The 11,101-nt window shown below is 36.7% G+C and overlaps 1 pseudogene; it reads left to right on the forward strand.

Annotated features, from left to right (window-relative positions):
* The first annotated feature begins 200 nt into the window (after positions 1-200).
* LOC111554887 lies at positions 201-7,243 on the forward strand (annotated as a pseudogene).
* The last annotated feature ends 3,858 nt before the right edge of the window (positions 7,244-11,101 follow it).

Raw genomic sequence — 11,101 nt, forward strand, 5'->3', positions numbered from 1 at the left:
TGTCGTGTGTCAGTTTGTCCCAGAATACGAAAGAGCATAAGGAAAGACCACACTTGGAATGTGGATTCAGCTTGGCCTTTGTGGATGATAGCTCAGTCTGAAAAGAAGTGATGAAAGGTGTTAAAATCTTAGGAAAGTTGTTCATTCTATTTTGATGGGTTTGCTTCCCTGGTTTACTGATGAATGCCTTTGTTTACAATATGAATGGTAATTCTTTACTTTCTGTGAAGAATACTATGCTTACTTTACAAAATTAAAGTGAAGAATTCTTTCTGCCTAGAGAGAAAACATTCTGTGTCTTACCAGAATAATTTTCTGTCTTTTACGATGACTTTATAATGTCTTTGGTTATTTAAAGAGAAGAAACCCCTCATTTATGAAAGAGATAAGAGTTTTTTCTAACTCCATTGCTGTTAGTATACATTTTGAAATGTTTTATTGTCACTTTAATTAAATAGGTAACCAAATATTGCTTCTTAGGTATCCATAGCCTCTTTAAGCAAGTGTCTACACTTTTCTGACAACTTTTAAAAATTTTGCCTTCCCCAAATAGGATCCTAAATGTAGGAAAAAACCATAAAACTTTCAAGATATTTTTTACACCTGAAACCATCTTTGAGATTTCCCAGAAAGCTCCTGGGAAAAAAAAAAAAAAAAAAAAAAATGACAACGTTTTCTCTTTTACTTTATAAAAAGAGAAGTATTAGAAATAAGTAGGTTTGTTTGATGTGAGTTTCATGGGAAGAAATATCAGAAGAGACATTCAGCCTGCCCCAGGTGAAATCTGTATAAGTTAAATGAATACTTCAGAAATTGTATGATTTGTGGGAAGTCCCTGAGGATTTGTCAATGGTCTTACTTTTTTAGCCTATGTTTTCACCTCAGGGAAAACACTGATCAAAACTCTTAAGAAATGGTTTCTTTCAAGTTTTTCTGTATTTATTAGTATCCTGGCAATGTTTGCCTGATATTCGACAATAGCAGTACAGCGTATAGTGTTATTAGTTGTAAACTCAGTTATTATTTGAAATGCTAACTTAGCCAAAACCTTACTTCTTTAATTTGAATCTAGAGGATTCTAGATCATTAATTCTCAACTGGAGATATACATCAGTCTTACCCATGGAGTATGTTTAAAAATATAAAATAGAAGAATGTAAGCAAGAGGACGAACTAGACAGATGAGTCAATGAAGAAATTAAGAAGGAAATTTTAAAATTTCATGAATCATGAAAATAGAAACACAACATACCAAAGCCTATGGGATATAGCAAAAGCAGTATTAAGAGGGAAGTTTATAGCAATAAATGCCATAGATTTCAAATAAACAAGCTAATCTACATCTCAAGGAAGCAGAAAAGCAAAAACAAAGCAAACCCAAAATTAGTAGAAGAAAAGATATAATAAAAGTCAGAGGAGAAGTGAACAAAATTGAGACAAAAAAATGCACAAGATCAATAAAATGAAAAGTTAATTTCTTGAAAAATAAATAAAATCAACAATCCATTAGCTAGACTATCCAAGAAAAAAAGAGAAAAGACCCAAATAAATAAAATCAGGAATGAAAGAGAAGACCTCACAACTGATACCACAGAAATAACACAGGATAACTTGAGACTATATGAACAACTATATGTCAACGAATTGGAAAACCTAGCAGAAATGGATAAATTCTGGGTCACAAACAACCTACCAAGCTTGAACCAAGAAGAAATAGAAAACTTGAACAGATCAATTAAAAGTAATGAGATTGAATCAGTAATAAAAAGTCTCCCACAAAAGCAAGCCCAGGACCTGATGGCCTCACTGCTGAATTCTACTAAACATTTAAAGAACTAAAACTAATTCTTCTCAAACTCTTGGAGAAAATTGAAGAGGAGAGAATTATTTCAAACTCAATGTATGAGGTCAGCATTATCATGATACCAAAACCAGAGAAATATACAGTAGGTAAAGAAAACTACAGGCCAACATCCCTGATGAACATAGATGCAGAAATTCTCAAAAAAAAAAAAAAAAAAAGAACTAACAGCACATTAAAAGATCATCCACCCTGATCAAGTGGGATTTAACCCAGGGATGCATGGATGGTTCAACATACACAAATCAATAAATTTGATACATCACATGAATAGAATGAAGGACAAAAACTGATCATCTCAATTAGATGTAAAAAACACATTTGATGACCTTCAACATACCTTCATGGTTAAAAGAAAAACCCCTCAACAATCTAGTTATAGAAAGATCATACCTCAACACAATAAAGGTCATATGTGACAAGCCCATAGCTGTACAGAATGGGGAAAAGCTGAAAGCTTTTCCTCTAAGACCTAGAACAAGACAAGGATGCCCACTTCATCCTAGTAATGAAAGTCCTAATGCAATTAGGCAAGAGAAAAAAAAAAAATTCATCATAGTAGTGAAAGTCCAGGGCAACTAGGCAAGAGAAAAAAATAACCGTCACTTTAATTGAAAAGAAAGAAGTAAAATGATCCTGTTTGCAAACAACATAATTTTACATATAGAAAACCCTGAAAGTTTCACCAAGAAAACCTCTTAGAACTAATAAACAAATTCAGGAAAGTTTCAGGATACAAAATCAACATACGAAATCAATCACATTTCTATACACCAACAGCAAACCAGCTGAGGAAGAAATTAAGAATGCAGTCGCGTTTAAAATAGCTATTAAAAAATTAAAATATCCAGAAATAAATTTAACCAAGGAGGTGAACTATCGCTACAAGGAAAAGTATAAAACATCAATGGAAGATATTAAAGAGAATACAAACAAATTGAAAAACGTACCATGTTCATGGACTGGAAGGATTAATGCTGTGAAAATGACCATGCTACCAAAAGTGTTCTACAGATTCAATGCAATCTCCTTCAAAATTCCAATGGCACTGCTTACAGAAATATAAAAAGCAATTTTAAAATTTATATGGAACCACAAAAGACCCCAAATAGCCAAAGCAATCCTGAGCAAAAAGAACAAAACTGGAGGCAACATGCTACTTGACTTCAAAATACACTACAAAGCTATAGTAACCAAAAGGGCATGGTGTGGCATAAAAAGATACATATGGAACAAAATAGAGATCCCAGAAATAAATCCATGTATTCACAACCAACTGATTTTCAACAAAGGTGCTGAGAACATTCGGTGGGAAAAGGATAGCCTCTTCAGTAAATGGTGCTGGGAAAACTGAGTATCTATATGCAGAAAAATGAAACTAGACTCCTATCTCTCAATAAATCCATCTACAATAAATCAACTCAAAATTGATTAAAGATGTACATGTAAGATGCAAAACTATAAAACTACTAGAAGAAAACATGGAGGAAATGTTTCGAGACATTGATGTGTACAAAAATTTTATGGAAAATACATCAAAAGCACAAGCAACAGAAGTAAAAATAGACAAATGGAATTATATCAAACTAAAAAGACTCTGCATAACAAAGAAAACAACAGAGTGAAAAGAGAACTTGCAGAATGGGAGAAAATATTTGCAAACTATTAATCTGACAAGGGATTAATATTCAGAATATACAAGGAGCTCAGACAACTTAGCAAACAAATCAGATTTAAAAATAGACAGATTTTAAAATGTGCTGAATAGATATCTCTCAAAAGAAGACATACAAACAGCCAGTAGGTGTATGAAGAAATGTTCAACATCACTAATCATCAGAGAAATGCAAATTAAAAATCACAATAAGATATCATCTCATCCCAGTTAGAATGACTGTTATCAAAGACAAAAAATAACAAATGCTGGAGACGATATGAAGAAAGGGGAACTCACACATATACACTGTTGCTGGGAATGTAAACTAGTATAGCCATTATGGAAAACAGTATGGAGATTGCTCAAAAAACTAAAAATAAAACTACCATATGAGCCAGTAATTCCACTGCTGGGTATGTGTTCACAAGAAAGGAACTCAGTATATCAAGGAGATATCTGCACTACTGTGTTTATTGCAGCACTATTCACAATAACCAAAGTTTGGAAGCAAGGTAAGTGTCCATCAACAGATGGATAGATAAAGAAAATGTGGTACATATACACAATGGGATATTAATCAGCCATAAGAAATAATAAAATTCTGTCATTTGAAGCAATATGGATGGAACTGGAAGACATTATGTTAGGCAAAATAGCCCAGGCACAGAAAGACAAATATTCCATGTTCTCACTCATATATGAGAGTGAAAAAAGTGGATCTCATAGCAGCAGACAGTGGAATGATGGTTGCCAGAGGCCAAGAAGAGTGGGAAGAGGAGATAAAAAGAGGTTGGCTAATCGGTACAAAAATACAGTTAGATAATAGGAATAAGTTCTAGCATTTGATAGCACAGTAGGGTGACTATAATTAAGAATAATTGATTAGAGTGTACCCCAAACAAAGATCTAGCCAATCAAGTCTCTGTGTGCCTGGAGAGACTGGGCAGTTTGACCCTTAAGCCTGAATATTCAACCATCCTACTCTTTGAAGCAGACACAACTGCTCTGCATCAGACTGTCACCACATTTGGGTCTCTCAAAACCATTCAAATTCCTGAGCACTTGATGGCTCATGCAAGTTCATCAAGTATTGAGCCTTTCCTTGAGAAAAGAAGCTATATCCCAATGCAAGAGCAGAATCCAGCCTCACAGCTGTCCCTCTCAGGAAATGGCTCCTTGGAAGCAAATCTGCCAGTGGTTGTCTGGACTGGCTCACCCAAAAGCAGACCTTGGAGAATAGTCAGACTTCTATCAGAGCCTGCAATTTCTTCAGTAATGTCTGGGAAAACCTAAAGGGCTTAGAAAACTGGCTCCTCAAGAGTCAGCAACAGGAAGTTCCTGAAAAACCAAGTTATCAAAAGTGTAATAGCCATTCCACTACCAGTTCTTTCTCCATTGAAACTGAAGATCAAGAGCTTCCTGACCAAGATGAGACAGACCTATCAGATTGGTTGGTGACTCCCTAGGAACCCCAGAAGCTGGAGAAGCTTGAGAATGGCAGTCGTAAAACCAATGAGAAGTTTAAGCACTTGTGCCAGTCGTACAATGTGAATGATTGACTTGTCAAGACCAACTCCCATACCAACTGTCAGGGCAACAAGTCCAAGGGGGTGGAGATTGAAAACCTGGGCAATCTGAAGTGCCTGAATGACCACTTGGAGGCCAAGAAACCATTGTCCACCTCAGCATGGTTACTGAAGATTGACTTGTCCAGAAGCATCAGGATCCATGTAAGGCAGAGGAGATGTGCAAAGCCAATGAGCCCTGCACAAGCTTTGCAGAGTGTGTGTGTGACGAGAATTGTGAGAAGGAAGCTCTGTGCAAGTGGCTTCTGAAGAAAGAAGGAAAAGATAAAACTGTGATGCCTGAGGAACAAAAACCTGAGCCTGAGAAGCATAAAGATTCCCTGAATATGTGGCTCTGTCCTTCTAGAAAACAAGTAACAGAACAAAGGCACTAAAGGTAATGGTTCCTTCTAGGATTTCTGATTCCTTCCAAGTCATAAAGACCAGCTCTTTGTCAGAGTGGCTTATCTGGCCGCCATACAAAGAAGGAAGTCCCAAGGAAGACAGAGCTGGCAAACCAAAGCTTAAAAGCCCCATGACCACTTCCTGGTGTCCCTTTAACACAGCTGACTGGATCCTGCCAGGACAGAAGATGGGCAACCTCAGCCAGTTATCCTCTGCTGAAGACAAGTGGCTGCTTGGAAAGAAGGCCCAGGAAGTATTACTTAATTCACCTCTATAGGAGGAACATAATTCTTCCTAGACCATTTCGGCCTCCCTGCAGTTTGTGACCTTTTTGCCTGTATGTAGCTTAAAGTTGATAAAGAGAAGTGGTTACATCAAATTCCTCTGCAGACGTGAAGGAATGGACAGCAAGAGTTGAGCAGCTTTCTGCTGATCATCACACATCATGAGCTGAATGACTACAGGTTGCCAAATCATTGTTTCTGGTTCTGACCAGTGAACTTAATTCTTCTCCTGCCTAATTTTGTGTTAGTGAAGTGAAGTGAGTCATGAGATTGAGTTACTGTTTAAAAGAAAAATGCCATTTAGCAATGCTGAGGTGATTCAGTTCCTTCCTTCTTACAGAAGTATTAATCCATCCTACACTAGAAATGCAGCATCTTGGTGGACCGGTCTTTTTCACAAGCCTCCAAGTCTCCTTAGATTGGGTTGTTACTAAAAGTACATTAAAGCACTCTAGTCTTAAAAATGAAATATTTCTGTAATCGAAGTGTATTGATGTATTCTAAAGGTAGTAAACTTCCCTAACTTTTAATTGCCGTATAGATGCTTTTCTTGCTGTGGGTTTTCTTCTGTTAGTGGTCTAAAATAATGATTTTTCTGTTCTGTTAACATATTGTATATTTCACACAAAAAATTAACCTGGCCAATAGCAATTATCAAAAATATATATTAACAATCTTGGCAATTTTGGACATCAACTACCAAACGTTTTAGCCTACATGCTAGTTCTACATTATTTTTCATCTTCACTTGAAAGAAACTCAGCTATCGTCTTTATTTCTTTATGTAAATGCTATTAAAGTATCCAGTGAGCTCTTTTAGAAAGGCTCTGTATTATTTCAAGACTATTTTCAGGGTAGTTCTGGCCTTTCAAAATATTCTACAGACCTACAGGGTTTAAAAGAACCTCAGTACCAACTAAGCAAATAGGTAAGATGTTGGAAATGTGGTCTAGTACTTGAACCATTCACTATCGTAGGGATTTTGGGTGCCTCCTGTGTAAATGGAAGCTGAGCTTGACACATCTGGTGCTTTTAACTAGGAATAAAGTTGTCCTCTCACCACAAGTACAGTATACCTGTACCTCCAAAAGTACAACACAGTGACATTTTTGTGAACAGACCGTTTTCAACACTTGTGCCTTGGGGTGTTCATTGAAGCTTTATGAAAACTACTGGTGTTTTTTCAATATCCTTAAAGTTATGTCCATGCCTTAAAATGTCTCTGTAAGAGAGAAGAGGGGTTTATAATGTTTTTAAATTCTCTAAGATATTTTTGCTACTTTCCAGACTTTGAAACTATTAAGCTTCTTAACTGTCTACGTTATTAGAAATACTTCTGGGGAAACTTCATGGTCCCACAATGTCACTGCCATACAGCTTCACTAGAGTTCTTTGAACCACAGCTGAAAAGAGCTTTGTATTATTTTTTAATCCCCTCCCCAGATATAATTTAGAACTATTATAATAAAGGTGGTGGGTAAAAACAACTTAAGGAGCCTTTCTAGTTACCTTAAGTTGCAGCTAACTCTGCAGTTTCTTTTTTGAGGCCTAACAAACATACTGTATTTTGCATTATCAAAATGTAATTTACATTACTCACTATGTTAATGAGTACATAAAACATTCTTTTGCATTGATGCATTTTGTATCTGCCTTCATTAAAAGCAAAACAGCCCTTTAAAAAAGGAAAAAAGGAAGAAATTAACCATAGCCATATGTCTTTGTTACCTACAAATGGTTTTTGTTTTACTCTAATACATCCCTGAGGTGATGCTATAAAGTGAAGGCCAGAGTTTATGTCTTAAATAAAGCTTCCCGGAAAAGGACTACACTAGGTACTTCAAACTATTGACATTTCAAAGAATAGACTCTTGGGTACAGTCTTTTGATGTAACTAACATAACTTACACAACTTTCAGACTGCACCTGTGGGCTAAGGCATGATTTCTAGAACTGTTTTTAGTTGAGAAGCAGACAGCTTCATGAGATTGCTAACCCAAGATCCAGAGGAACAAGAATTAATTATAGGACTGAATATACTGATAAGGGAAATTTTATTGGGATTATCTGGAATATTGTTGTTTTTGTTTTAATGTTCTGTTTTCTGAGTCTATAAGAAAGCCATTTCCCTCTCTTCTCACACTTCTTTAACCCATGACAATTAAGTAAACTCTGCTTTTGTAAACTGAAATGAAACAGATTTTAGACAATTCCAACTTACAGAGCACAGAGAAGTCACACAGACCTGTGCCCACCAGCATCCTACCCCAAGCCAAAACCACCACCAGTGTGACTGCTCACACATTTGCCAGCAGGGTCCTCAACAGCTGCATTGCCTCTGCCACTGTGGTGAACGCCTGCAGGGAGGCAGGCACCCCGGCACCGTGAGCACCCTGCCACAGCTGCTACTACTGATGCTGCTGGCATGTGTGAATGAGGAAGGATCCTGCTGTCACTGCACTAAGAAATGCTTTGGCTGACACCACCCATTAGAGTGCAGTGACCAGCAGTGTCGGAGCACCTCGCTCCCCACCCCCAACCAACAAAGTAGATTCCTAACCTCAAGGAGCCAGAGAACAAATTTGGGGCCCAATACAAGTCCCCCAGAGTTAGACTGTGCAATCTCAAAGTTAGGATCTGAGTGTTGGCCACCTAAAATCTTCCAGAAACAAAGCCAGTTGGCTGAATCCACCTTACACCAAAATCAAACCCTCAAAGTCATCAAATAGGATAAAGGAAAGAATCCAAAGGTCAGCAACCTCAAAGATGGAAGGAACATAAGCCCACAAAGATGAGAAAGAATCAACACAAGAACCCTGACAACTAAAAAAGCCAGAGTGTCTTCTTTCCTCTAAACAACCATATCACCTCTCTAGTAAGGGTTTTGAACCAGGCTGAGATGATTGAAATAACAGAAATAGAATTCAGAATATGGACAGGAATGAAGATCATTGAGCTACAGGAGTACATTGAAACCTAATCCAAGGAAGCTAAGAATCATGATAAAACAATGCAGTAGCTGACAGATAAAATAGCCAGTATAGAAAAGAATGTAACTTACTTGACAGAGCTGAAAAACACACGACAATAATTTCATAATGCAATCACAAGTGTTAATAGCAGAATAGATCAAGTAGAGAAAAGAATCTCAGTGCTTGAAGACTGGCTTTCTGATAATAGACAATCAGACAAAAATAGAGAAAAAAGAATGAAAGGGAACAAACAAAACCTCCAATAAACATGAAATTATGTAAAGAGATCAAATCTATGACTCATTTGTGTCCCTTAAAGAAATAGGGAGAGTGTAAGCAGCTTGAAAAACGTATTTCAGGATATCATTCATGAGAACCTCCCCAACCTAGCTAGAGAGGCCAATGTTCAAATTCAGGTAATGCAGAAAACCCCCTAAGATACTTCACAAAAAGATCATCCCCAAGATACATAATCATCAGATTCTCCAAGGCTGAAATAAAAGAAAAATTGTTAAAGGCAGCTAGAGAGAAAGGTCAGGTCACCTACAAAAGGAAGCCTATCAGACTAATGGTGGACCTTTCAATAGAAACCTACAAACCAGAAGAAATTGGAGGCCAATAGTCAGCATTCCTAAAGAAAGAATTCCAACCAAGAATTTCACATCCAGTCAAATAAAGCTTCACAAGCAAGGAGAAATAAGATTCATTAACAACTTCAGTAAAGTTTTTAAACAACTTTAGTAAAGTCTCAGGATACCAAATTAATGTACAAAAATCACTGTCTTTCCTATACAAGCAAATGCTGAGGGACAAGCAAATGTGGAGGGAATTTATTACCACCAGACCTACCTTACAAGAGCTCTTGAAGGAAGCACTGAATGTGGAAAGACTGTTACAAGCCACTACAAAAACACACTGAAGTACGCAGACTAGTGATACTATAAAGTAACCACATAAACAAGTCTGCAGAGTAACCAGCTAACATCATGATGACAGGATCAAATCCACACATATCAATAATAACCTTGAATGTAAATGGGCTAAATGCCCCAATGAAAAGACATAAATGGCAAGCTGGATAAAGAACCAAGACCCATTGGTATGCTGTCTTCAAGAGACCCACCTCACATGCAATGACAACACAGGCTAAAAATAAAGGGATGGAAACAAATCTACCAAGCAAATGGAAAACAGAAAAAGACAGGGTTTGCAGTCCTAGTTTCAGACAAAACAGACTTTAAACCAACAAAGATAAAAAAAAAAAAGACAAAGAAGGGCATTACATAACGGTAAAGGGTTCAATTCAACAAGAATACCTAACTATCCTCAATACATATGCACTTAACACAGGAGTAGCCAGATTCATAAAGCAAGCTCTTAGAGGCCTTCCAAGAGACTTAGACTTCCACACAATAATTGTGGGAGACTTTAACACACCACCAACAATATTTGACATATTATTGAGACAGAAAATTAACATAGATATTCAGGACCTGAGCTCAGCACTGGATGAAATGGACCTGACAGGCATCAACAGAACTCCCCAAAACAACAGAATATATATATTCTTCACATCACCACATGGCACATACTCTAAAATAGATTACATAACTGGAAGTAAAACACTCCTCAGCAAATGCAAAAGAACTGAAATCACAACAAACAACCTCTCAGACCATAATACAATCAAATTAGAAATCAAGACTAAGAAATTCACTCAAAACCATACAATTACATGGAAATTGAATAACTGCCCCTGAATGACATTTGGGTAAATAATGAAATTAAAGCAGAAATCAAGAAGTTCTTTGAAACTAATGAGAACAAAGATGCAACACACCAGAATCTCTGGGACACAACTAAGGCAGTGTTAAGAGGGAAATTTATAACACTAAAAGCCCACCTCAAAGAGTTAGGAAGATTTCTATTTAACAACCTAACATCATAACTAAAAGAACTAGAGAACAAAGAGCAAACTAATCCGAAAGCTAGCAGAAGACAAGCAATAACCAAAATCAAATCTAAACTGAAGAAGACTGAGATGCAGAAAATCATTCAAAGATCAACAAATCCAGGAGCTGCTTTTTTGAAAAAATTAATAGAATAGATAGACCACTAGCACACTAATAAAGGAGAAAAGAGAGAAGATCCAAATAAATACAATCAGAAATGAGAAAGGGGATATTACCACTGAGTCCACAGAAATACAATAATCATCAGAGAATATTATGAACACTTCTATGCACATAAACTAGAAAATCTAGAAGAAATGGATACATTCCTGGACACATACATCCTCCCAAGACTGAGCCAGAAAGATATTAAATCCCTGAACAGACCAATAATGAGCTCTGAAA

Source organism: Piliocolobus tephrosceles, chromosome 6 (genome assembly GCF_002776525.5).
Source record: "Piliocolobus tephrosceles isolate RC106 chromosome 6, ASM277652v3, whole genome shotgun sequence".
Lineage (NCBI taxonomy): Eukaryota > Metazoa > Chordata > Mammalia > Primates > Cercopithecidae > Piliocolobus > Piliocolobus tephrosceles.